Source organism: Adiantum capillus-veneris, chromosome 1 (genome assembly GCF_014529385.1).
Source record: "Adiantum capillus-veneris isolate H3 chromosome 1, ASM1452938v2, whole genome shotgun sequence".
Lineage (NCBI taxonomy): Eukaryota > Viridiplantae > Streptophyta > Polypodiopsida > Polypodiales > Pteridaceae > Adiantum > Adiantum capillus-veneris.
This window is the reverse complement of record NC_140931.1, coordinates 24431363-24459300: the sequence shown is the minus strand read 5'-3', so window position 1 is coordinate 24459300 and position 27938 is coordinate 24431363. Positions and strand designations below refer to the sequence as shown.

Genomic DNA, 27938 nt, shown 5'->3' with positions numbered 1-27938 from the left:
GGTTCTTAAGGGTTGAAATTGATGGTCCTTTCGGGCTGAATCTGCTGTTGCTTCATGGCTAAAAAACGCCAGCTACAATGGAGGGCGATTTGGGTTGAAAACGCTAGGGCTGCAAATCCAAAACGCTAGGTATCTGTGAGTTTGTGGGCGATAATCCTCCTGATGGAAAACGCCAGGCTGATGCTGATCTAGGGCGATGATGCTTGATGATGCAAAACGCTAGATGCCGAGTCTTGCTTGGAGGGGAGAACCGCCAAGGTCTTGCTTGAGAAGTTGCCTGCTGAGCTTGGCTCCTGTTGCCTCTTCTGGCATTTAGTGCTAGCTTTGGTTTGCTTATATACAAACTTACTCAATTTGCCCTACCTACTTTCCAACAAAAGTCACTTAAAATACTAAGTGAAAAATGTCAAAAATAAGTAAAATAGGCTAACTGCACTGAAAAATTCCCGTCAAGGATTCTGATGGGAATGCTTATGATCATGCTCTGTGCAACCAAAGGATATGCATCTACACTAAGTGACTGGACATGCACGGTCTACGAATAGACTCACAAAAGTGCCATATCACTTCTAAATCTAGACTGACTCGAGTGACTGAACTCTGGTCATGTTGTAGCTTGTCCATGGACACATAGGGTTGGATGTGTCACGTGACATCCCCTCCTTTTCAAAGTGAGGTACTGATACCGAACTGTATGGCGTCGAGGGAGATCGCCAATAGCATCCGGAATCCTAGAAGGGACTCTTCGCCGGTCCACTCTGATGTGTGGGTTGTGCGGTACTTGAACTTCATAAAGGTCTGCAACGTTTGCTTCTTTGGGCCTCGTCGAAAGCGACACAAAGTCTTTTGTGGCTCTTTCAATGCTTAAACTTCGTCTAGAGTCATGCTTTTTTCTTCTTCAAGAATCTCCATGGCTGAAAATTCCTAAAACCACTTCCAACACAAAACCATGAAAATACCTATTCCATGTAAAGTGATTCGAAAAAATCTCATCTTCGTAAAAGACTGTGCATGCAATGTAGATGAACAAAGAGACGGAGTGCTAATCCGTTCACCACACACACGCAAACAATGAGATCGAATCTTTCTCCTATGATCTAAAGCAATCAACTTTGGCAATTCACAACGGAAATGCCCATGCTTGGTGCTCATACTTTCATGTGCTCTTTCTACCATTGTGTCATGCCAAGGAAGAGACATGAAATGTGACTTCCTTGAATGAATACTTTTCAGCTTTTCATGAATAATCCGCATACATCCGTGCTAATTCATGAGTGAAACGTGCTCAAGGTATAATATGTCATGCCTAGGAACAGGGATCACATAAAGATGCTGACTAAAATACAGGATACGATCACGAATGAAACACTCGAACAATGCGTGCGTACTAATCATGCGAACACATAATACTCCCTTTGTGGGTTCTTGAGACCTAGGCTGGAGAGCCAAGATCGGTTCTTCCTGAAGGGGTTCTTTGGACCTAGGCTCGAGAGCCAAGATCGATCCTTCGTGATTGATCGAATCTGCAACGAGGTTAGGTTCGCTAGAAAAAGCATCAACTAACACATCATCTTTCTTGTGAACAATCACATCTTCTTCATGCAAATCATCATGCTTGTGAGAAATCACATCTTGATCATGCAAATCATCATGCTTGTCTTTGTCATCCAAATTATCATGCTCATCATTGTCATTCAAATCATCATCATGCTCATCATGCAAATCATTGTCATTCAAATCATTTTCAATCAACTCATCATGCTTCTCATAATCATGCAAATGCTGTGTGATGCTTTGGAGAAGAAGAGACTGAGAGAGTCTCCTTTTCCTGATTCTCTTGCATCTGTGCCTGAACTTGAGAAAAGAGTCGCAAGAACTCTTTCATGTGTTGGTCGCTCTGTTCTTGTCTTGCTTTGGCTTCGCGATGTATGGTTGCCACTCTTTCTTCGTGTTCACGCTCTACTCCCGCTTTTCTTTGTGCGTGTCTTGATTCGCGTTCTAACTTCCTTTCCATAAACATTTGCTCCAACTCCTCCATAGGAGTTAGTGCAATCCTTAACGTAGATGGGAAAGGGGGAGGGTCGGAAAAACCTCCTGGTGGGGAAATTCTTCTTCGCCTCTCTCATGCTCATCACCTCCAAGCGAAGTATCCATTCCGCTTCGAGTGATGACCATCCATTGAAGTCGTGGGTTCTTGTGGTCTTGGGTTCTTAAGTTCACGAGGAACTTGGGTTCTTGGGGGTCCTGAGGTTCTTGGATTCTTGAGGTTCTTGAGGGTTTCTTTCGCTTGCAATCTGTGTTTGAGAAGGATCTTCTCTTCACCCGAGTTCTGCTCTTATCTGCGGGCGCACCCCTTGGTAGCCTTGCGCTCACACCAAGGTTGCTTTTTCCCACCTCACGTCGATTGGTCGGCCGCTAAGTGCACAGTCCGCTCTCAATGAGTGAAAAGAGGCACAAGGGGAGGCTGGACAAGCCCTTCTTTCCTGGGATTCCTGTCACTCTTCAAAAAAACGATTAGGAATCGACACGCCTAAGCGAACTTGGGTTCGTGCGACCGCAACAAGCAAAAAAAATTCTTGTGATTCTTGTGGTTCTTTCCTTGAGTGATACAGAACACTGCCAAAGCTCTGATACCAATGTTAGGTGCAGCGGAAGTGAATTTTTGCGCTTTGCTCAAGATGAGTGCTCCGAACTGTGCTCAAGGTTTCTTTTGTTCTTATGGAAGGGAGAGCCTTCCGTTCTTAATGAGAGAATGCTATGATCACAAACAAAGTGAATGGACACTGTGCGGGCAAGTGTATGAGACTGAGAGATAGAGAGAGAAGAGAGATACGACACCAGAGACGTTGTAAAACCCTCCTCTGAAGGCCCCACTCGTTGGCGAGAGTGGTCTATGATTGATTGCACAAACTGGTACAAACTGAATGCATGGGACTGATGCAAGTCTAAGCTATGTCGATGACGACGACGGGGATGACGACACCGACCTAAGGGCTGAAATGTGCAATCTTTTATCTGCTGTCCAAAAATGCTATGGGCTGAAGTCTGTTATTGCCGAAAACGCTGATTCTGTTGGTCTTTAGGGCTGAAACTGATGGTTCTTAAGGGCTGAAACTGATGGTCCTTTCGGGCTGAATCTGCGGTTGCTTCATGGCTGAAAAACGCCAGCTACAATGGAGGGCGATCTGGGTTGAAAACGCTAGGGCTGCAAATCCAAAACGATAGGTATCTGTGAGTTTGTGGGCGATAATCCTCCTGATGGAAAACGCCAGGCTGATGCTGATCTAGGGCGATGATGCTTTATGATGCAAAACGCTAGGTGCTGAGTCTTGCTTGGAGGGGAGAACCGCCATGGTCTTGCTTGAGAAGTTGCCTGCTGAGCTTGGCTCCTGTTGCCTCTTCTGGCATTTAGTGCTAGCTTTGGTTTGCTTATATACAAACTTACTCAATTTGCCCTACCTACTTTCCAACAAAAGTCACTTAAAGATAATAAGTGAAAAATGTCAAAAATAGGTAAAGTAGGCTAAATGCACTGGAAAATTCCCGTGAAGGATTTTGATGGGAATGCTTATGATCATGCTCTGTGCAACCAGAGGATATGCATCTACACCAAGTGACTGGACATGCACGGTCTACGAATAGATTCACAAAAGTGCCAGATCACTTCTAAATCTAGATTGACTGGACTGACTGAACCCTGATCATGCTGTAGCTTGTCCACGGACACATAGGGTTGGATGTGTCACGTGACATTAGAGGGGTTGCTGCCTTGCGGGATCTCTTCTGAGGGGGAGTCTAAAAGCAGACAGGAACCACGGAATGTCTCTTCGAAGTATGGGCGAATGGGTATTTCATACATTTGAGGTTGGTGGGTTAAGACACTCCTTGCGGAACCTTTCCGATGGTCCCCCTTGACTCATAGGGAGAGTAGACTCCAAACTAAAGGGGTGGCGGTGACGTCCTGAGACGGACTTGTGGGTTGTGAAACGGGGGACGGGTGAGATGAGGCGACGAGTTCCCCTGACCCACCTCATTTCATGATTTACCCTCCCTCGGGCCGGTGCCAATGTCACCCTCCACGGAACAGTCAATGCTTGTGGAAGGGTGAAATGGGAGACGGGTGAGGTGAGGCGACGAGTTCTCCTGACCCATCCCTTTTCACGGAACACCCTTAATGGACCCTCGGGCTTGGTGATCCACCCGCAAGTGAACCAACTATGTGATGAGTACAATAGAGTGTGTGTCTCATGGTCTCGCTAACCACGGGGCCGTTACGGAACACACCTAGATCAAGGAACTCGCTTGTCCCTCGGCCTCGCCCCCACTGATTGAGGAGCGGAATGTTGTGCGGATTGTGTCAATACTAAATGTGAACCCTTGAGTCTAGAAGATGAAGTTGATTCGTCAACACGTTGGCAGTTGTGAATATGTCCTACATGCAAGACATCCATAGTCCGGAAAGTGGGACGGCGGTCCCTCGGGACCGACGTACCTAACCCGGACCCCTGCAAACTAAAGTGAACAACCTGTTCGATAAATATAGTCGTGTCTTTTTAATGAATTCACAACCATTATATATAATCGATCCAGGAGCACCAGTTAAGGGTATCTGGGCTGACGTGGAAGAGGGCTGGTACTAGGTACCCTCGGGGAGGTGGGCACTGGGAGCCGCTCCAAGTAAAGCGTTCGATAGCACCCTAGAAAGTGGGGATCGGGGCCCCGCTGGTCGCTGCTACGGTGAACCCGAACTCACAGAAATCGAGAAGGACGGGATGAGCCAGTGCGTAGCGGGGCAGCGAAACTCACTAGCTATGGCTGAGATTGGACACCCCACGGCTAACTTCGACGGGCAACCGTCTGAGGAACTGGGGGGCGGTGGCATAGACCAAGATGAATCGAACTCAACAAGGGAAGTAAGGTACATTGAGGTTATGAATGTCGACCAACTCCAAAACAACGGGCTAAGATATTTGTCGGTACCCGCGATTTTTTTCGGTCGCCGCCCCAAGCAGACCGGCTAGAGATGAACGGGTAATGATGAGAAGAGGCTTGGGAGGGGTGTTTCGGAAGGGACGGTTGGCAAGATGTGCATTTTGGGCGCTAATGAACACACCGAAGTTTCATTCAGCAAGGCTCTGAAGCACGCACTAAGATCAACCTCTCTTTTTGCAAGTATTGAGTTTCTGGATCGATTCCTTAACAATCGAACGGGGGCTACCCGATTCAATGTTTTCACTTCTAGTAAACAAGCAGCCCTAGATATCCTTCAGAATATCCAATCGGAGAGTAGGCTTAGGTGGTTTGCTAAGATCTCGCTTCCTTTCGATAGGAGAGTTAGGAACCGTCAGCGCCGGCGAGGGAAGTGCTGAAATCGCCGATCTTTGCCACGCTTAACATCAGTGGACTCCGGTCGAAGCGGGGGGAGTTGGAGTACGTGATGTTACAAAAGACTTGGAACGTGGTGGGTCTCCAAGAGACTCGACTATTCTAGGGTGCATGGCCCCTTAGAATGGCGGGGTATTTGACATTCCAAGTGCTAGGATCTGATAAACCATGGGCAAGGGGACTCGTGACCTTGGTCTCCCAGGAACTCAGAGCCTTTGAGTTGGGAATGTTGGACGTAAACTCCTTGTTTGTTCAACTCTTTCCTCTAAATATGAAAGAGGGTTGGATTTATGGGAATGTTTATGTCCCGCAAAGGCAGTTAGTGGATGAGCGAGCAGACGTGTTAAGTGTGTTAGCTTCGAAGCTTCGTAGGCTGGGCAGAAAGAGCCTTCCTCTCTTGATAGGAGGGGATTGGAATCTTAGACGGCGCCCGATGAAGAGATGGTTGGGGAACGAGGACCTTGACTTTAAGATTGTCCAAACGAGAGGCTTTGGACCAAATGAGAGGCTTTGGACTCTCGTATCACTCTTCCTGTGGTAAAGGACGATCAGACATTGACTTCTTCTTAGCCAATGATCTAGCCCTTCAATTCCTCGGCCATGCCAGTGTCCAGAGAGCGGTGGATTTGTCGGACCAGTGGCCTGTTAAGGTGAAGTTGGTTTATGATGCGGTGCGTGCGGAGCCTCCCCCACCACCACCCCCTTCCATTGATGCGACAAGAATTGAGCCGGCATGTTAGGTGCAGCGGAATGAATGTTGTATTTTCTCAAGATTAGTGATCTTTATTGCTCAAGGTTCCTTTTAGTTCTTAGGGAAAGAGAGAGCTTTCCGTCTTATGGAGAATGCTATGATCACGAACAAAGTGGGTGGATATTGTGCGTGCAAGTGAATGAGACTGAGAGAAGGAGAGAGAAGAGATACGACACCGAGAGGTTGTAAAACCCTCCTCCGAAGGCCCCACTCTCGTTGGCGAGAGTGGTCTATTCTTTGATTGCACAAAGGTGTACAATGCGTATGCAATGGACTATGCAACTTGGTTATGCCGATGACGACGACGATGACGATGACGATGACGATGACGACGACGACGACGACGATGGCTGAAATCTGAGATCTTCTAATCGTTGAATTTTGAGACTGTTTCGGTGGCTGAAAATGACTGTTTTGGCTACGTTTTCTTGGCTGAAAAATGAGGTTTCTTAGGGCTGAAAACTGATGGTCTTTACGGGTTGAATCTGCTACACTTTAGGTGAATAATGCCTGTCTTAATTTGCTGCTGAAATCCAAAAACGCCAGGGGCTGAAATTGGTCCTTCTGACGCCGGGGTTCTGCAAATGCAAAAACGCTAGGCTGATCTGCTGTGTCGTGATGACGCCGGGGCTGATCTGCTGTGCACAAATCGCCAAGGCTGATCTGATGCAAAAACGCTAGGTCTTTTGTGGAGAAAACGCCAGAGTAGTCGTGGGGGTTGGTCTTGCTGAGAAGTTGCCTGTTGAGCAAGGTGCTCCTGCTGCCTCTTCTGCCAGAAAGTGTGAACTTTGGGTTTGCTTATATATTAACTTAGCAAAATTGCCCTACCTACTTTTGTAGGAAAGTCACTTAAAAATAATAAGTGAAAATCCCAATAAATAGGAAAATAGGCTAAATGCACTGGAAAATTCCCCTAACTGATGTGAATGGATTCTGATGGGAATTCCGATGATCATGCTGTGTGCAACCGGAGGATATGCATCTATGCTAAGTGACTGGGCATGTACGATCTACGAATAGACTCACAAAAGTGCCAGATCACTGCTAATCTAGACTTGAGTGAACTGACTGAACCCTGCTGTGGTGTAGCTTGTCCACGGACACATAGGGTTGGGATGTGTCACGTGACATCCTGCAAGGGACTCTTCGCCGGCCCACTCTAATGTGTGGGTCGTGCGGTACTTGAACTTCATAAAGGTCTGCAAAGCTTGCTTCTTTGGGCCGCGCCGAAAGCGACACAAATTCGTTTGAATCTCCTTTCTTGCTTCAACTTCGTCTAGAGTCCTGCTTTTTTCGTCTTCAAGAATCTCCATGGCCGAAAATTCCTGAAACCATCTCCAACACAAAACCATGAACATACCCATTCCATGTAAAGTGAAGGAAAAAAATCTTGTCTTCTCTAAAGACTGTGTATGCAATGTAGATGAACAAGTAGACGGAGTGACGACCCGTTCATCAAACACATGCAAACAATGAGGTCGAATCTTTTCTGTTTGATCGAAATCAATCAACTGTGGCAATTCACAATGGAAATGCCCATGCTTGGTGCTCACACAATCATGTGCTCTTTCGGAAACTGTGTCATGCCAAGGAAGAGACATGGAATGTGACTTCTTGACATACAAACTTTACAGCTTTTCATGAACAATCCGCAGACATTCGTGCTCATCCATGAGAGAAATGTGCTCAACATACAATATGTCATGCCTAGGAAAAGGGATCACATAACGATGCTGACTAAAATACAGGAAACCTTCACGAATGAAACACTCGAACAATGCGTGCGTATCAATCATGCGAACACATAATACTTCCTGTGATGGTTCTTTGGACCAAGGCTTGAGAGCCAGGATCTGTTCGTCCTGAATGATCGAATCGTCCTGTGGGGGTTCTTTAGACCTCGACTCAAAAGCCAAGATCGGATCTTCGTGATTGATCGAATCTGTGAGGTTAGTTTCTCTAGGAAAAGCATCCACTAACACATCATCCTTGTGAACAATCACATCATCTTCATGCAACTCATCATGCTTGTGAGAAATCACATCTTGATCATGCAAATCATCATGCTTAACATTGTCATTCAAATCATCATGCTTATCATGGTCAATCAAATCATCATGCAAATCATTATCATTTAATTCATCATGCTTCTCATCATGCAATTCCTGTGTGTCATGCTGTGGAGAAGAAGAGACTGAGAGAGTCTCCTTTTTCCGATTCTGTTGCATCTGTGTCTGAGCTTGAGAAAAGAGTTGCAATAACTCTTGCATTTGTGCTTTGTTCTCGCGATAAAATTCTGCTTCTATGGCTGCCCTTCTTTCTTGGTACTTACGCTCGATGGCTGCCATATCTTCTTCGTAGGCTTTTCTTTCTGCTTCTCTTTCTTGGTCCAACTCCTCCATAGGAGTTAGTGCAATCTTTGTCGTAGATGGGGAAGGGTCGGAAAAACCTCCTGGTGGGGAAAATTCTTCTTTGCCTCTCTCATGCTCATCACTTCCAAGCGAAGTATCCAATCCGCTTCGAGTGATGATCATTCTGCAATCGTGGGTTCTTCTGGGTTCTTGTGTTCTTAAGTTCACGAGGAACTTGGGTTCTTGAGGGTCTTGAGGTTCTTGAGGTCCTTGATTCGTGAGAATCTTGGGTTCTTGAGGTTTTCTTTCGCTTGCAAATCGTGTTGAGAAGGATCTTCTCTTCACCCGAGTTCTACCCTTTTCTGCGGGCGCACCCCTTGGCGGCCTTGCGCTCACACCAAGGTTGCTTTTTCCCACCTCACGTCGATTGGCCGGCCGCTAAGTGCACGGTCCGCTCTCAATGAGTGAAAAGAGACACAAGGGGAGGCTGGACAAGCCCTTCTTTCTTGGGATTCCTGTCGCTCTTCAACAAAACACGATTAGGAATCGCCACGTCCAAGTAAACTTGGGTTCGTGCGATCGCAACAAGCAAAAAAAATTCTTGTGGTTCTTCCCTTGAGTAATGCAGAACACTACCAAAGCTCTGATACCAATGTTAGGTGCAACGGAATGAATGTTGTATTTTCTCAAGATTAGTGATCTTTATTGCTCAAGGTTCCTTTTAGTTCTTAGGAAAAGAGAGAGCTTTCCGTCTTATGGAGAATGCTATGATCACGAACAAAGTGAGTGGATATTGTACGTGCAAGTGAATGAGACTGAGAGAAGGAGAGAGAAGAGATACGACACTGAGAGGTTGTAAAACCCTCCGAAGGCCCCACTCTCGTTGGCGAGTGGTCTATTCTTTGATTGCACAAAGGTGTACAATGCGTATGCAATGGACTATGCAACTTGGTTATGCCGATGACGATGACGGTGACGGTGACGGTGACGATGACGATGACGACGACGACGACGACAACGGCTGAAATCTGAGATCTTCTAATCGCTGAATTTCGGGACTGTTTCGGTGGCTGAAAATGACTGTTTTGGCTGCGTTTTCTTGGCTGAAAAATGAGGTTTCTTAGGCTGAAAACTGATGGTCTTTACGGGCTGAATCTGCTACACTTTAGGTGAATAATGCCAGTCTTAATTTGCTGCTGAAATCCAAAAACGCCAGGGGCTGAAATTGGTCCTTCTGTCGCCGGGGTTCTGTAAATGCAAAAACGCTAGGCTGATCTGCTGTGTCGTGATGACGCCGGGGCTGATCTGCTGTGCACAAATCGCCAAGGCTGATCTGATGCAAAAACGCTAGGTCTTTTGTGGAGAAAACGCTAGAGTAGTCGCGGGGGTTGGTCTTGCTGAGAAGTTGCCTGTTGAGCAAGGTGCTCCTGCTGCCTCTTCTGCCAGAAAGTGTGAACTTTGGGTTTGCTTATATATTAACTTAGCAAAATTGCCCTACCTACTTTTGTAGGAAAGTCACTTAAAAATAATAAGTGAAAATCCCAATAAATAGGAAAATAGGCTAAATGCACTGGAAAATTCCCCTAACTGATGTGAATGGATTCTGATGGGAATTCCGATGATCATGCTGTGTGCAACCGGAGGATATGCATCTATGCTAAGTGACTAGGCATGTACGATCTACGAATAGACTCACAAAAGTGCCAGATCACTGCTAATCTAGACTTGGCTGAACTGGCTGAACCCTGCTGTGGTGTAGCTTGTCCACGGACACATAGGGTTGGGATGTGTCATGTGACACGGCAACTCAAGTATTCTTGCATCACAACTTTTGGGACTCCCTGCCAGAGGCGACGGAAGAGGGGGAAATCACTCAGGCGGGGGTGAACCGCCAATCGAAGAGCTTTGAGGAGGCAGCTGAAAGAGTCTCTCGAGATGTTGGTGCGTTCTCTGCAAGGCCCCCCAAGAGGCCGAATAGAGGCTTTAGGCTAGACCCGAGAGCCCGGAGATCCATCAACCGAAGACGGGAAGCTTGGAAGTCTCTGCGCGGCAGGCAAAGAGTGATTCCTCTGGTGAGGATAGGGCATGGCCGAAGTTTGTCGAATGCCGAAAAGAGGCGCGAGCTGAAACGAAGAGAAGCGAGAGAGAGTCTCTCAAACGATTCATGCTCAAGAGCGTCGAAATGGCAAGACGCAAAGAGTGGTATGCTTGGTGGAAGCATATGAAAGCCGTTCTAGGGGAGCAGAAAAGGAGGGCCCGCTCAACCCCTAAGAGACCAGAACGGCGAGCTGTAGGCAGACGAAGAGAAGATCCAAGACATTTGGATGGATCACGCTTCTCGAGTCTTTGCCGATCCCTCTGGGCACAGTAAGGATCCAGAACACCGGCGGAACCATGCTGTGCGACTTTGGCCTAGAATAGAGGGCATCAATGACTCTATTAGTTGGACTGAAGTTAGGGAGGTATGTCGCAAGATCAAACGGCATAAAGTAGCTGGGATAGACGGCATTCCCCTTGAACTTTTCAAGATCCTTATTCAAGATAAGGGAACTAGATCGGATTGATTTAAACCAAATACAGATATGGGAAGAGCAGTATTCAAACTGCTATGTACTTGGTTTGGTTCAGGGAAGTTGCCGGACACATCATCTACCTCGTAGTGGTGTATATCCCGAAGAAGGGTGATCTTTTCTAATTCGAACAACTACAGAGGGATTTCCCTTATTCCAATCTCTCTGAAACTCTTGACCTCACTCATGATCAATAGGATCTCAGTGAAACTCGAGGAAAGAAACTTCTTCCGTGCTCAAGCCGGATTTCAGACTCAGGAGGAACGTGTGGCTCAAGTGATTGCCTTGAAGGAAATTGTGCTGAGACGGAAGGTCGTTAAGAAACCAACGTATGTGACATACATTGACTTCGAAAAGGTGTACGATACAGTGCCACACGAGGCGCTCTTTTTAAAGATGGAAGCCATAGGGATTGGAGGTCGTTGCTTGAATTTCTTTCAAGCCTTGTACCAATCCTCCAAGGTCAGAATGCGGGTCGGAGCGAAGCTGAGCGAGGAGGTCCAAATTGCCCGTGGCGTGCGTCAAGGGTGTCCCACGTCGCCTACTCTTTAATATCTTCATCAATGACATCTTGGATGAGAGTGCGACTGACCTTGGGGTGGCTATTCCAGGCCTACTCCTGAAGATCCAGGGCCTGCTTTTTGCAGATGACTTAGTTTTATTCGCGGAGTCTAAGGAGGAGTTGCAGGCTAGTTTAGATAGATTGCATAGTTGGGCGGAGAAGTGGGAGATGAAGTTCGGCATAAAGAAATGCCATGCGATCGTGTTTAACAGGGACCTTGAGGAACTTATTGCCTTTAAGCCTCAGAGTATAGGTACTTGGGCATATTAATAGATAACGAAGTCTCGATAGATACTATCCTTCAGGATAGGATCGAAAGTGCACGTAAGTCTCTGTATGCCCATAAACACCTTCTATGCTCTAGGAAAATTCCAATGTGGTCACGGCTGGCCTTTCTCAAGGCGTGCGTCTTCCTAATGGCGACTTATGGAGCGGAGATTATGGGTTCACATGACATGAGGAAGTTGAATCCATTAGAGACGCTTATAGCAACTGGAATGAGGTGGGTAGTGGGTAAGGCCGCGAAGTCGAGTTCTGTGGCAGCAGCAACTCTTCACCGGGAGTTAGGGCTCTCCCCCGTACCAGCTTACTGTGCAGGATAGAGGGTACGAGCTTTTACCAAGTACGCAGGTCTAAAAACTTGGATTGTAGACTTGGTTAACAATTTACCAGACTGGAACCAATTCAAGAAATGGGTGTGGTGTAAAAGGACAAACTTTTGGGGGGAGAGGTATATCAACGGCACTTCTGTTGAGACCGCAAGACAGGAGAGCTGGAAGCTTTGGGAACATTCACACCAATGTGTCTCCCTTGATCCTTATATTGAGAGGAAGTATGAGGATAGGCGTGGATACCTCTATAGGCAGAGCATTGGAAAGAACCCTTGTGGGATGGAAGAGAAAGTCTTGTTACTAGCAAGAGTGGATGGTTTAATGCTTAAGGATAAGATTGAGCGGACACAGTCTAGAACTTGCCCGCTATGCAGATTGGAAGAAGGCGCAAGGTCACTTACTCACATGTTGGTACAGTGTCCTGAGTTGGACAATCTTAGAAACTCATTACGACCCTGTTTGGATCATGCTAGACGGCTGTTAAACAATCCTAGCAGTGAAGATACCGAAGTGTTACTCCTGGGAGGGGAGATTAGCGGAAAGCGATTGCCAGGATGGGTTGTCCCCCGTGGGGCCCATAATGGTCGTCGTGGACCGCAGCTGAGGAGTGCCTATGCGGAGAACGTTGCAGCATTCCTTTGCGGGGTCGTACCACGGGCTCTGGCCCGTGAGGGTGTTTGAAGCTCGTACGGCTTGTAGTCATTGAGTACGGTGCGGTCTCGCCTAACATGGTCCTGGGGCTTTCCGAGCGGGCCTTGGCGACCATGGTTTGCCGGATCAGGATGCCTCCTTTGAGCTGACGCCCACTTTGGGTATGGCAGTCCTACCGGACATCCGCTGGACGAGGGTCTTTTTACCGGGCGAAAATCCTGGAGTACCTGGGCAAGATTCAACACGGTCTGTGAGTTACAAGGGTTCGTCCCTGTCTCTCGGCCTTGGTCCTTAACTGCATCACTAAACTCGTTTGGTGATTTCCAGATGTTACCTTCGGGTGGCGTGACTAACAAGGGAACATGGACTTACTAACATGGCATGAAAAGACTTTTTACTCCCCCGAGGGGAAAACTTGCTTCCATTCCCCGTTGACATGCCACGATACGGCTTGGAGGCGCTTTTTCCCTTGCCGGCAAGTCGGTAAGATAACTTGTCTTTGACTCGTTTGCGTGCACGCGAATCAAAGGCAGTTTCTTGCCAGCTTGTCGGCTCTAGCCCAAAAAAGTAAAAAGTGAAAGTAAAAAGCAGGTGCGGTGTGGCCTTGAGCACTAGCCTATATGCATTGAGGAGCGCTTGAGGCACCCACTTACATGGAACCCCTTGGTCAGCACACAACAAGGTCACATGGTTGGTAGCCGGTCTCATGTCTCTTGGGGTCCCATGGCAGAGGCAACCCGCACTTTTGGAGACTGGTTACAGTCTATAGCACTCCCTGAGGAGATTTAAAGCCTTAAGCTACGAGATGTGAGGGGTGGGTAGAGCAAGTGTCATGATATTATAGAAGCTATACCAGCAGAGTGGCACACCCCTCTTGAGCCGGCGGCTCCCTGTTGGATGGGCACCTTCACTGGATTGGAGGTATTGTAGTTAGGGATTGCTTAGATACAAGCTCCTGCATGTTCTTTGATGTTTAGATAGAGGGCTGCATTCACAGAGTCACTGCCGAGGCATGAGAGGTGGCCGAGTGCTGCTTTCGGCAGTTCAGAGTTGTGGGCATCAGTGGAAGGACTTGTGTGATAGACCCAGACCCATCAGCTCTTTATGTCAGGACACTGGTGGCCGAGTGCTGCTTTCAGCGGTTCAGAGTTGTGGGCATCAGTGGGAGGACTTGTGTGATAGACCCAGACCCATCAGTTGTAAGGTGCAGCGGAATGAATGTTGAACTTTGCTCAAGATGAGTGCTCTGAACTGTGCTCAAGGTTCCTTTGCTTAGGGAAGGGAGAACCTTCCGTGCCTTAATGAGAGAGTGCAAGTGATCACAAACAAAGTGAATAGACACTGTGCGTGAAGGTGTTGAGACTGAGAGATAGAGAGAGAAGAGAATACGACACCAGAGATGTTGTCAAACCCTCCTCCAAGGGCCCCACTCTTGATGGCGAGAGTGGTCTACTATTGATTGCACAATCTGATACAAGGGGCTGATGCAATGAGTCTAAATGCTGCGATGTTGAGGTCGACGGTGTGGACGACGAGGACGAGTCTAATGCTGAAAACTGAGTGCTTGAAACGCTGACTTGCTTCTGTTGCAAAACTGCTAATGCTGTAGAAAACGCTGTTTTTGATGCGGTTTTGTCGCTGATTTTCTGCTGCAAAAAACGCTGTATTGCTGGCTGAAATTCTGCTGTGGAATCGCTGAGTATGGCTGTTCAAAAATGCTGAGGTTAGCTGTCCATAAACGGTGAATAGGGCTGTTCAAAAACGCTGAGGATAGCTGCACATAAACGCTGAATAGGGCTGTAATCGCTGCTGCAGAATTGCCAAGTGCAAGGGCGGAAAAACGCTGGAGTTGGTTGCTGAAAACGCCAGGCTATGGGGGGGTTGTTCTTGCTGAGAAGGTTTTCCAGAGGGCCTGCTGCACTGGGTGCCTGTTGCTCTCCTTCTTCTTCTACCAGATAGTGCTAGCTCTGGTGTGCTTATATATTTCATTAGCAAAATTGCCCTACCTAGTTTCCAACAAAAGTCACTTAATAAATAAGGAAAAATGTCAAAATAATGAAAAACTGGAAATTGCTCCTGATGGATTCTGATGGTAATGCTGTGTGCAACTGGAGGATATGCATCTACTCTTAAGTGTCTGGACATGCACGGTTTGCGAACAGACTCACAAAAGTGTCAGATCACTATCTATGCTAGACTGACTTGACTGAACTGAACCCTGGTCATGTTGTAGCTTGTCCACGGACACATAGGGTTGGATGTGTCATGTGACATCCCCTCCTTTTCAAAGTGTGGTATTGGTACCGAACTGTATGGCGTCGAGGGAGATCGCCAACAGGGTTTGGAGTCCTGGAAAAGACTCTTTTCTGGCCCACTCTGAAGCGTGGGTCATGCAATACTTGAACTTCATAAAGGTCTGCAACGCTCTTTGGGCCGCGCCGAAAGCGACACAAATTCTTCTGTGGCTCCTTCAATGCTTCAACTTCGTCGAGAGTCATGCGTCTACCTTCTTCAAGAATCTCCATGGCTGAAAATTCCTGAAACCACTTGCAACACAAAAACATGAACATATCCATTCCATGTAAAGTGACTGGAAAAATTCTAATCTTTCGAGATGACTGTGCATGCAAGAGAGATGAACCACGAGACGGAGTGCCAAACCGTTCATCAACCACATGCAAAACATGGAATCCAAATTCGTCTTTCTGATCTAAATCAATCAACTGTGGCAATTCACAATGGAAATGCCCATGCTTGATGCTCAATCTTTCTTGTGCTCTTTCTACGACTGTGTCGTGCCAAGGAAGAGACATAGAATGTGACTTCCTTCAATGCATACTTTTCAGCTTTTCATGAGAAATCCGTATACATCCGTGCTCATTCATGAGTGAAACGTGCTCAACGTACAATATGTCATGCCTAGGAAAAGGGATCACATAAAGACGCTGATTAAAATATAGGAAAGCATCACGAATGAAACACTCGAACAATGCGTGCTGATGTTAGGTGCAGCGGAATGATTGTTTGCGCTTTGCTCAAGATGAGTGCTCCGAACTGTGCTCAAGGTTCCTTTTAGCTCTTATGGAAGGGAGAGCCTTCCGTTCTTAATGGAAAGTGCTATGATCACAACAAAGTGAATGGACACTGTGCGTGCAAGAAATCTGTGGTCTTCTATCTGCTGAATTTTGGGACTGTTTCGGTGGCTGAAAATGACTGTTTTGGCTGCGTTTTTATGGCTGAAAATGGGGGATCTTTTGCAACCAACTGGGGCTGAATCTGTTACCTCCTACGCATGCTGAAAACGCTGAGTCTTTTGCTGCAGAACAGGCTGAAAATGAAAACGCTGAGGTTGCGTTGTATCTGCTGCTATGGTTGATGAAAAGCGCTGCCTATCTGCTAGGGAAAACGCTGATTTGAAGGGTGGTCACTAGGGCTGAAAACGCCAGGAGTTGGGCTGTTGTCAAGGCTGGAAACCACAACCGCTAGGCTGATCTGCTAACGTTTGTGAAAACGCTGAGGTTGTGGGTAGGCTCGCGATGATCAGGTCTGAAAACGCCAGGGATCTGGGAGGTACTGCGAAGGAGGTCCAAAAACGCTAGGTTGATGGGTTCTTGCTGAGAGGTGCCTGTTGAGCATGTGCTCCTGCTGCCTCTTCTGCCAGAAAGTGCTAACTTGGGTTTGCTTATATATTAACTTAGCAAAATTGCCCTACCTACTTTTGTTGGAAAGTCACTTAAAAATAATAAGTGAAAAATGTCAAAAATAGGGAAAATAGGCTAAATGCACTGGAAAATTCCCCTGACTGAATCTGATGGATTCTGAAGGGAATACTGATGATCATGCTGTGTGCAACCAGAGGATATGCATCTATGCTAAGTGACTGGGCATGCACGGTCTACAAATAGACTCACAAAAGTGCCAGATCACTTCTAATCTAGACTTGACTGGACTGACTCAACCTTGATCATGCTGTAGCTTGTCCACTGACACATAGGGTTGGATGTGTCACGTGACATCCCCTCCTTTTCAAAGTGAGATACTGGTACCGAACTGTATGGCGTCAAGGGAGATCGCCAACAGCATCCGGAATAATAGAAGGGACTCTTCGTCGGCCCACTCTGATGTGTGGGTCGTGCGGTACTTGATAAAGGTCTGCAACGCTTGCTTCTTTGGGCCGCGCCGAAAGCGACAGAAAGTCTTTTGCTCCTTCGATGCTTCAACTTCGTTGAGAGTCATGCTTCCTTCTTCTTCAAGAATCTCCATGGCTGAAAATTCGTAAAACCACTTCCAACACAAAACCATGAACATACCCATATTATGTAAAGTGAGTGGAAAAAATCTTGTCTTCCTCAAAGACTGAGCATGCAATGTAGATGAACAAAGAGACAGTGTTAAACAGTTCATCAAACACATGCAAACAATGAGATCGAATCTTTCTCTTATGATCTAGAGTAATCAATGGTCGCAATTCACAACGGAAATGCCCATGCTTGGTGCTCATACTGTCATGTGCTCGTTCTACAACTGTTTCATGCCAAGGAAGAGACATGGAATGTGACTTCCTTACATACATACATTGCAGCTTTTCATGAAAAATCCGCATACATACTTGCTCATCCATGAGATAAACGTGTTCAACATACAATATCTCATGCCTAGGAAAAGGGATCACATAAATATGCTCACTAAAATACAGGAAACCGTCACGAATGAAACACTCGAACAATGCGTGCGTATCAATCATGCGAACACATAATACTTCCTGTGAAGGTTCTTTGGACCTAAGCTCGAGAGCCAAGATTGGTTCTTCTTCCTGAATGATCGGATCGTCCTGTGGGGGTTCTTTGGACCTCGACTCGAAAGCCAAGATCGGTTCTTCGTGATTGATCGAATCTACAACGAGGTTAGCTTCGCTAGAAAAAGCATCCACTAACACATCATCCTTGTGAACAATCACATCATCTTCATGCAACTCATCATGCTCGTGAGAAATCACATCTTGATCATGCGAATCATCATGCTTGTCTTTATCATCCAAATCATCATGCTTATCTTTGTTATCCAAATCATCATCATGCTTCACACAATCATGCAAATCCTGTGTGTCATGCTTTGGAGAAGAAGAGACTGAGAGTCCTTTTCCTGATCCTGTTGCATCTGTGCCTGCATTCGAGAAAATAGTCGCAACATCTCTTGCCTTATTGCTTTGTTCTCGCGATCTATGGCTGCCATTCTTTCTGCGTAGTTACTCTCTATGGCTGCCATTCTTTCTTTGTGTTCACGCTCTATTTTTGCTTTTCTTTCCTGGTCCAACTCCTCCATAGGAGTTAGCGCAATCCTTGTTGTAGATGGTGAAGGGGGAGGGTCGGAAAAACCTCCTGGTGGGGAAAATTCTTCTTCGCCTCTCTCATGCTCATCACCTCCAAGCGATTTATCCATTCCGCTTTGAGTGATGACCAGGGCTCTTGTGGTCTTGGGTTCTTGTGGTCTTGGGTTCTTAAGCTCACGAGGAACTTGGGTTCTTGGGTTCTTGAGGGTCTTGAGGTTCTTGCGGTTTTCTATCGCTTGAAAACCGTGTTTGAGAAGGATCTTCTCTTCACCCAAGTTCTACTCCTTTCTACGGGCGCACCCCTTGGCGGCCTTGCGCTCACACCAAGGTTGCTTTTTACCACCTCACGTCGAGTGGCCGGCCGCTAAGTGCACGGTCCGCTCTCAATGAGTGAAAAGAGACACAAGGGGTGGCTGGACAAGCCCTTCTTTCTTGGGATTCCTGTCACTCTTCAACAAAACACGATTAGGAATCGACACGCCCAAGCAAACTTGGGTTCGTGCGACCTCAACAAGCAAAAAAATTCTTGTGGTTCTTGTGGTTCTTTCCTTGAGTGATACAGAACACTGTCAAAGCTCTGATACCAATGTTAGGTGCAATGGAATGATTGTTTGCGCTTTGCTCAAGATGAGTGCTCCGAACTGTGCTCAAGGTTTCTTTTAGTTCTTATGGAAGGGAGAGCCTTCCGTTCTTAATGGAAAGTGCTATGATCACAACAAAGTGAATGGACACTGTGTGTGCAAGTGTATGAGACTGAGAGATATAGAGAGAAGAGAGATACGACACCAGAGACGTAAAACCCTCCTCCGAAGGCCCCACTCTCGTCAGCGAGAGTGGTCTACTTATTGATTGCACAAAGTGGTACAATGCGGATGCAATGGACTGATGCAACTTGGGACTATGCCGGTGACGACGACGGTGATGTCGACGACGACGGTGATGTCGACGACAACTTTAGGGCTGAAATCTGTGGTCTTCTATCCGCTGAATTTCGGGACTGTTTCGGTGGCTAAAAATGACTGTTTTGGCTGCGTGCTAGGTTGATGGGTTCTTGCTGAGAAGGTGCCTGTTGAGCATGTGCTCCTGCTGCCTCTTCTGCCAGAAAGTGCTAGCTTGGGTTTGCTTATATATTAACTTAGCAAAATTGCCCTACCTACTTTTGTTGGAAAGTCACTTAAAAATAATAAGTGAAAAATGTCAAAAATAGGAAAAATAGGCTAAATGCATTGGAAAATTCGCCTGACTAAATCTGATGGATTTTGAAGGGAATACTGATGATCATGCTGTGTGCAACCAGAGGATATGCATCTATGCTAAGTGACTTGGCATGCACGGTCTACGAATAGACTCACCAAAGTGCCAGATCACTTCTAATCTAGACTTGACTGGACTGACTGAACCCTGATCATGCTGTAGCTTGTCCACTGACACATAGGGTTGGATGTGTCACGTGACAGCTGACTAATCATTCGAACACATAATACCTCCTGTGAGGGTTCTTTGGACCTAGGATCGAAAGCCAAGATCGGATCTTCGGAATCTATCGAATCTTCCTGCGGGGGTTCTGTGGACCTCGACTCGAAAGCCAAGATCGGTTCTTCGTGATTGATCGAATCTGCAATGAGGTTAGCTTCACTAGAGAATGTAAGGTCCAGCGGAATGAATGTTGTTCTTTCTCAAGATGAGTGTTCCATAATGTGCTCAAGGTTCCTTTTTGTTCTTATGGAAGGGAGAGCCTTCCGTTTTTAATGAGAGAGTGCTATGATCACAACAAAGTTAATGGACACTGTGCGTGCAAGTGTATGAGACTGAGAGATAGAGAGAGAATAGAAATACGACACCAAGACGGTTGTAAAACCCTCCTCCGAAGGCCCCACTCTCGTCGGCGAGAGTGGTCTAGTATTGATTGCACAAATTGGTACAACGATGATGCATGTGACTGATGCAAGTCTAGACTATGTCGGTGTCGTCGACGGGGGTGACGAGGCCGCCGCTAGGGCTGAAAACTGAAGGTATGTATCTGCTGTCCAAAAACGCTCATAGGTTGAATTCTGTTGCGGCTGAATTGCAAGAGAAATCGCTGCCCTTGCTGGTCTTTATGACTGAAAAACTGCGGGTACTTGGGGCTGAAATCTGATGGTCTTTAGGGCTGAAAATGCAGTTCTTTGTCTGCTGAAAACTGCGATGGTCTTTAGGGCTGAAAATGCAGGTCTTCGTCTGCTGAAAACTGCGAGTCTTATCTGCTGAAAAACGCTATGCCAAAAGTGGGCGATGATGGAGATTTGGAAACGCCAATGCTGGGAGTGTCTGGGCGATGTTCACCTTGATGAAAAACGCCAAGGGGCTGATGTTCTATGGCGAGGAATCCTGCTGAAAACGCCAATGTCTGGAAGCTAGGCGATGAGGATGAAAAACGCTAGGGAGTCTGCTTGAGGGAAATCGCCCCCAAGGGGTTCTTGTTTGAGAAGTTGCCTGTTGAGCATTGGTTCTCCTGCTACCTCTTCTCCAATTAGTGCTAGTCTAGGTTTGCTTATATACAAACTTACTCAATTTTCCCTACCTACTTTTCAACAAAAGTCACTTAAAAATAATAAGTGAAAAATGTCAAAAATAGGGAAAATAGGCTAAATGCACTGGAAAATTTCCCTGAAGGATTCTAATGGATTTTGATGGGAATGCTTATGATCATGCTGTGCGCAACCAGAGGATATGCATCTACACTAAGTGACTGGTCATGCATGGTCTGCGAACAGACTCACAAAGGTGCCAAATCACTTCCTATTCTAGACTGACTTGACTGAATTAAACCCTGATCATGCTGTAGCTTGTCCACGGACACATAGGGTTGGATGTGTCACGTGACATCCCCTCCTTTTCAAAGTGAGGTATTGGTACCGAACTATATGGTGTCGAAGGAGATCGCCAATAGCATCCGGAATCTTGGAAGGGACTCTTCGCTGGCCCACTCTGATGTGTGGGTCGTGCGGTACTTGAACTTCATAAAGGTCTGCAACGCTTGCTTCCTTGGGCCGCGCCGAAAGCGACACAAAGTCTTCTATGGCTCCTTCAATGCTTCAACTTCATCGAGAGTCATGCTTCTTTCTTCTTCAAGAATCTCCATGGCTGAAAATTCCTCAAACCATTTTCAACACAAAACCATGAACATACCTATTCCATGTAAAGTGAGTGGAAAAAATCTTGTCTTCCTCAAAGACTGTGCATGCAATGTAGATGAACAAAGAGACGGAGTGCCAAACCGTTCACCATACATACACAAACAATGAGATCGAATCTTTCTCTTATGATCTAGAGCAATCAACCGTGGCAATTCACAACGGAAATGCCTATGCTTGGTGCTCATACTTTCATGTGCTCTTTCTACAAATGTGTCATGCCAAGGAAGAGACATGGAATGTGATGTCCTTGAATACATACCTTTCAGCTTTTCATGAACAATCCGCATACCTTCGTGCTCATTCCTGAGTGAAACGTGCTGAACGTACAATATGTCATGCCTAGGAAAAGGGATCACATAAAGACGCTGACGAAACTACATGAAACGATCACGAATGAGACACTCGTACAATGCGTGCTGACTAATCATGCGAACACATAGTACTTCCTGTAAGGGTTCTTTGGACCTAGGCTCGAGAGCCAAGATCGCTTCTTCGTGAGGGGGTTCTTTGGACCTCGACTCGAGAGCCAAGATCGATTCTTCGTGATTGATGGAATCTGCAACGAGGTTAGCTTCTCTAGAAAAAGCATCCACTAACACATCATCCTTGTGAACAGTCACATCATCTTCATGAAAATCATCATGCTTGTCAGTGTCATCCAAATCATCATTCTTAATTTGTCATCCAAATCATCATGCAAATCCTGTATGTCTTGCTTTGGAGAGGAAGAGACTGAGAGAGTCTCCTTTTCCCGAATCTCTTGCATCTGTGCCTGCACTTGAGAAAAGAGTCTGTAAGGTGCAGCGGAATGAACGTTTTAACTTTGCTCAAGATGAGTGCTCCGAACTGTGCTCAAGGTTCCTTTTGTTCTTATGGAAGGGAGAGCCTTCCGTTCTTAATGAGAGAGTGCAATGATCATAAACAAAGTGAATGAACACTGTGCGTGAAGGTGTATGAGACTGAGAGATAGAGAGAGAAGAGAATACGACACTAGAGACGTTGTAAAACCCTCCTCCGAAGGCCCCACTCTCTATGGCGAGAGCAGTCCACTTATGATTGCACAAATCTCTACAATGCTTGGACTTGCCGACGATGTCGACGACGAGCCGGGCTGAAATCTGAAAATGCTAAAGGCTGAAATCTGCAAATCTTTATCTGCTGAATTCTGACTCTATGTCGATGACGACGATGCGACGACGATGCGCTGAAAACGCAGATGCTGAAATCTGCGTTTTTCGGGCTGAAACTGTAAACCTTGCTGAACTGACCGTGCGGCGAGGAACTGCTGTGGGAAGGTGAGATCTGCGAGGTTCGGGACTTGATCTGCGGTGTCTAAAGGCTGAAAACTGAAAACGCTGAGGTTTCTTGATATTCCGTCGCAGTGAATTTGCAAAACGTTGGGTGATGATGCAGATGCAAAAACACTAGGGCTGAAAATCTGCAAATCTGTCGCCGGTTGTCTTGCAAATGCAAAACGCTAGGCTGATCTGATGTTTTACTGTCGCTGGAATTTTCAAGTGCAAGTCGCTGGCTGATATGGTCCAAAAACGCTAGGTGGTTGCTATGGAGCAAAAACGCTAGGGCTTGGGGTTCTGCTGAGAAGTTGCTTGTTGAGCAATGGTGCTCTTGCTGCCTCTTCTGCCAAATAGTGCTAGTCTAGGTTTGCTTATATACAAACTTACTCAATTTGCCCTACCTACTTTCCAACAAAAGTCACTTAAAAATAATAAGTGAAAAATGTCAAAAATAGGGAAAATAGGCTAAATGCACTAGAAAATTCCCTTGAAGGATTCTGATGGGAATCCTTATGATCATGTTGTGTGCAACCATAGGATATGCATCTATACTAAGTGTCTGGACATGCACGGTCTGCGAATAGACTCACAAAAGTGCCAGATCACTTCCTATTCTAGACTGACTTGACTGAATTGAACCCTGGTCATGCTGTAGCTTGTCCACGGACACATAGGGTTGGATGTGTGACGTGGCATCCCCTCCTTTTCAAAGTGAGGTACTGGTACCGAACTGTATGGCGTCGAGGGAGATCGCCAATAGCATCCGGAATCCTGGAGGACTCTTCGCCGGCCCACTTTGTTGTGTGGCTCGTGCGGTACTTGAACTTCATAAAGGTCTGCAACGCTTGCTTCTTTGGGCCGCGCCGAAAGCGACACAAAGTCTTCTGTGGCTCCTTCAATGCTTCAACTTCGTCCAGAGTCATGGTTCTTTCTTCTTCAAGAATCTCCATGGCTGAAAATTCCTTAAACCATTTCCAACACAAAACCATGAGCATACCTATTCCATGTAAAGTGAGTGGAAAAAAGAGTGTGCATGCAATGTAGATGAACAAAGAGACGAAATGGTAACCCGTTCACCACACACACGTAAACAATGAGATTGAATCTTGTTGTGTGGATCTAAATCAATCAACTGTGGCAAAACACAATGGAAATGCCCACGCTTGATGCTCATACTTTCATGTGCTCTTTCTACGAATGTGTCGTGCCAAGGAAGAGACATGAAATGTGACTTCTGTGAATGCATACCTGTCACGTGACACATCCCAACCCTGTGTGTCCGTGGACAAGCTACACCACAGAAGGGTTCAGTCAGTTCAGTTAAGTCGATTAGCAGTGATCTGACACTTTTGTGAGTCTATTCGTAGACCGTGCATGCCCAGTCACTTAGCATGGATGCATATCCTCCGGTTGCACACAGCATGATCATCGGACTTCCCATCAGAATCCATTAGCATCAGTTAGGGGAATTTTCCAGTGCATTTAGCCTATTTTCCTATTTATTGGGATTTTCACTTATTATTTTTAAGTGACTTTCGTACATAAGTAGGTTGGGCAATTTTGCTAAGTTAATATATAAGCAAACCAAAGTTCACACTTTCTGGTAGAAGAGGCAGCAGGAGCTTCCCGCTCAACAGGCGACTTCTCAGCAGTATCCCCCCAAGCACCTTGGCGTTTTTGGAGATCCCATCCTCGCCGACCCGCAAGATCTGGCGTTTTCAGCCTAGCCTCGATCGTCAACACCACAAGAACCCTAGCGCTAGCAGATAACTGCTATTGCCAGCAGAATTCATCAGCATTGCTAGCGTTTTTCCCAAGCAGCCAAATCAGTGTTTTTGATTTGCAGATTCAGATCAGGCCAGCGTTTTGGCAAGGAGGCAAAACTAGCCAGCGTTTTAGTTTTCAGCCCTAAACCGCCTCAGATCCACAGCGTTTTCAGCCTCATGCACAGTAGCAGAACCACCCCAAAGTTGGTTGCAGATGCTCCCCCATTTTCAACCATAAAAACGCAGTCAAAACAGTCATTTTCAGCCACCGAAACAGTCCCCGAATTCAGCGATTAGAAGATCACAGATTTCAGCCATCAAGTCGTCGTCGTCACCATCGTCGTTGTCATCGGCATAGTCCAAGTTGCATCAGTCCATTGCATTCGCATTGTACACATTTGTGCAATCAAAGTAGAACACTCTCGCCGATGAGAGTGGGGCCTTCGGAGGAGGGTTTTACAACCTCTCGGGTGTCGTATCTCTTCTCTCTCCTTCTCTCAGTCTCATTCACTTGCATGCACAATATCCACTCACTTTGTTCGTGATCATAGCACTCTCCATAAAGACGGAAGGCTCTCTCCTTCCCTAAGAACTAAAAGGAACCTTGAGCGATAAGGATCACTAATCTTGAGAAAATACAACATTCATTCCGCTGCACCTTACAATACCTTTTAGCTTTTCATGAAAACTCCGCATACATCCGTGTTCATTCATGAGTGAAACGTGCTCAACGTACAATATGTCACGCCTAGGAAAAGGGATCACATTAAGATGCTGATTAAAATACAGGAAACGATCACGAATGAAACACTTGTACAATGCGTGCTGACTAATCAAACGAACACATAGTACTTTCTGTGAGGGTTCTTCGGACCTAGGCTCGAGAGCCAAGACCGGTTCGTCCTGAGGGGGTTCTTTGGACCTAGGGACCTAGGCTCGAGAGCCAAGATCGGTTCTTCGTGACGGATCGAATCTGCAATGAGGTTAGCTTCACTAGAGAAAGTATCAACTAACACATCATCCTTGTGAACAATCACATCATTTTCATGCAACTCATCATGCTTGTGAGAAATCACATCTTGATCATGCAAATCATCATGCTTGTGAGAAATCACATCTTGATCATGCAAATCATCATGCTCATCTTTATCATCCAAATCATCATGCTTATCATTGTCATTCAAATCATCATGCAAATCATTGTCATTCAAATCATGATGCTTATCATGATGCAAATCTTGTGTATCATGCTTGGGAGAAGAAGAGATTGAGAGAGTCTCCTTTTCCTGAATCTCTTGCATTTGTGCCTGTACTTGAGAAAAGAGTCGCAAGACTCTTTCATGTGTTGGTCGCTCTTTTCTTTGACGGCGGTTGCCATTCTTTCTTGGTGTTTGCGCTCCATTTCTGCTTTTCTTTCTGCTCTTCTTTCTACGTGTCTACGTTCCATTTTTGCCATTCTTTCTGCATTTCTTGCTTCGCGTTCTAACTTCCTTTTCATAAACATCTGGTCCAAGGTCTCCATAGGAGTTAGTGCAATCCTTGACATAGATGGGGAAGGGGGAGGCTCGGAAAAAACTCCTGGTGGGGAAAATTCTTCTTCGCCTCTCTCATGCTCACCAGCTCCAATCGAAGTATCCATTCCGCTTCGAGTGATGACCATCCACTGAAGTTGTGGGTTCTTGTGGTCTTGGGTTCTTAAGTTCACGAGGAACTTGGGTTCTTGTGGGTCTTGATTCTTGGGGTTCTTGAGGTTCTTGAGGTTCTTCTTTCGCTTGCAATCTGTGTTTGAGAAGGATCTTCTCTTCACCCGAGTTCTACTCTTTTCCGTGGGCGCACCCCTTGGCAACCTTGCGCTCACACCAAGGTTGCTTTTTCTCACCTCACGTCGATTGGCCGGCCGCTAAGTGCATGGCCCGCTCTCAATGAGTGAAAAGAGGCACGAGGGGAGGCTGGACAAGCCCTTCTTTCTTGGGATTCCCGTCACTCCTCAAAAACACGATTAGGAATCGACTTGCCCAAGCGAACTTGGGTTCGTGCGACCGCAACAAGCAAAAAAGAATTCTTGTGATTCTTGTGGTTCTTTCCTTGAGTGATACAAAACATTGCCAAAGCTCTGATACCAATGTAAGGTGCAGCGGAATGAACGTTTTAACTTTGCTCAAGATGAGTGCACCGAACTGTGCTCAAGGTTCCTTTTGTTCTTATGGTAGGGAGAGCCTTCCGTTCTTAATGAGAGAGTGCAATGATCATAAACAAAGTGAATGAACACTGTGCGTGAAGGTGTATGAGACTGAGAGATAGAGAGAGAAGAGAATACGACACTAGAGACGTTGTAAAACCCTCCTCCGAAGGCCCCACTCTCTATGGCGAGAGCAGTCCACTTATGATTGCACAAATCTCTACAATGCTTGGACTTGCCGACGATGTCGACGACGAGCCGGGCTGAAATCTGAAAATGCTAAAGGCTGAAATCTGCAAATCTTTATCTGCTGAATTCTGACTCTATGTCGATGACGACGATGCGACGACGACGCGCTGAAAACGCAGATGCTGAAATCTGTGTTTTCTGGGCTGAAAATGTAAACCTTGCGGAAACTGACCGTGCGGCGAGGAACTGCTGCGGGAAGGTGAGATCTCCGAGGTTCGGGACTTGATCTGCGGTGTCTAAAGGCTGAAAACTGAAAACGCTGAGGTTTCTTGATATTCCGTCGCGGTGAATCTGCAAAACGTTGGGTGATGATGCAGATGCAAAAACACTAGGGCTGAAGATCTGCAAATCTGTCGCCGGTTGTCTTGCAAATGCAAAACGCTAGGTTGATCTGATGTTTTGCTGTCGCTGGAATCTGCAAGTGCAAATCGCTGGCTGATATGGTCCAAAAACGCTAGGTGGTTGCTGTGGAGCAAAAACGCTAGGGCTTGGGGTTCTGCTGAGAAGTTGCTTGTTGAGCAATGGTGCTCCTGCTGCCTCTTCTGCCAAATAGTGCTAGTTTAGGTTTGCTTATATACAACTTACTCAATTTGCCCTACCTACTTTCCAACAAAAGTCACTTAAAAATAATAAGTGAAAAATGTCAAAAATAGGAAAAATAGGCTAAATGCACTGGAAAATTCCCTTGAAGGATTCTTATGGGAATGCTTATGATCATGTTGTGTGCAACCAGAGGATATGCATCTATACTAAGTGTCTGGACATGCACGGTCTGCGGACAGACTCACAAAAGTGCTAGATCACTTCCTATTCTAGACTGACTTGACTGAATTGAACCCTGGTCATGCTGTAGCTTGTCCACGGACACATAGGGTTGGATGTGTGACGTGGCATCCCCTCCTTTTCAAAGGAGGTACTGGTACCGAACTGTATGGCGTCGAGGGAGATCGCCAATAGCATCCGGAATCCTGGAAGGGACTCTTCGCCGGCCCACTTTGTTGTGTGGCTCGTGCGGTACTTGAACTTCATAAAAGTCTGCAACGCTTGCTTCTTTGGGCCGTGC

General features: G+C 46.3%; 1 protein-coding gene across 2 annotated transcripts in view; it reads left to right on the top strand.

Moving 5' to 3' along the window:
- The window catches only part of LOC147464428 (uncharacterized), a 70281-nt gene that overhangs the window by 2456 nt on the left and 39887 nt on the right, over nucleotides 1-27938 (top strand). The gene's annotated exons all lie outside the window — the stretch shown is intronic.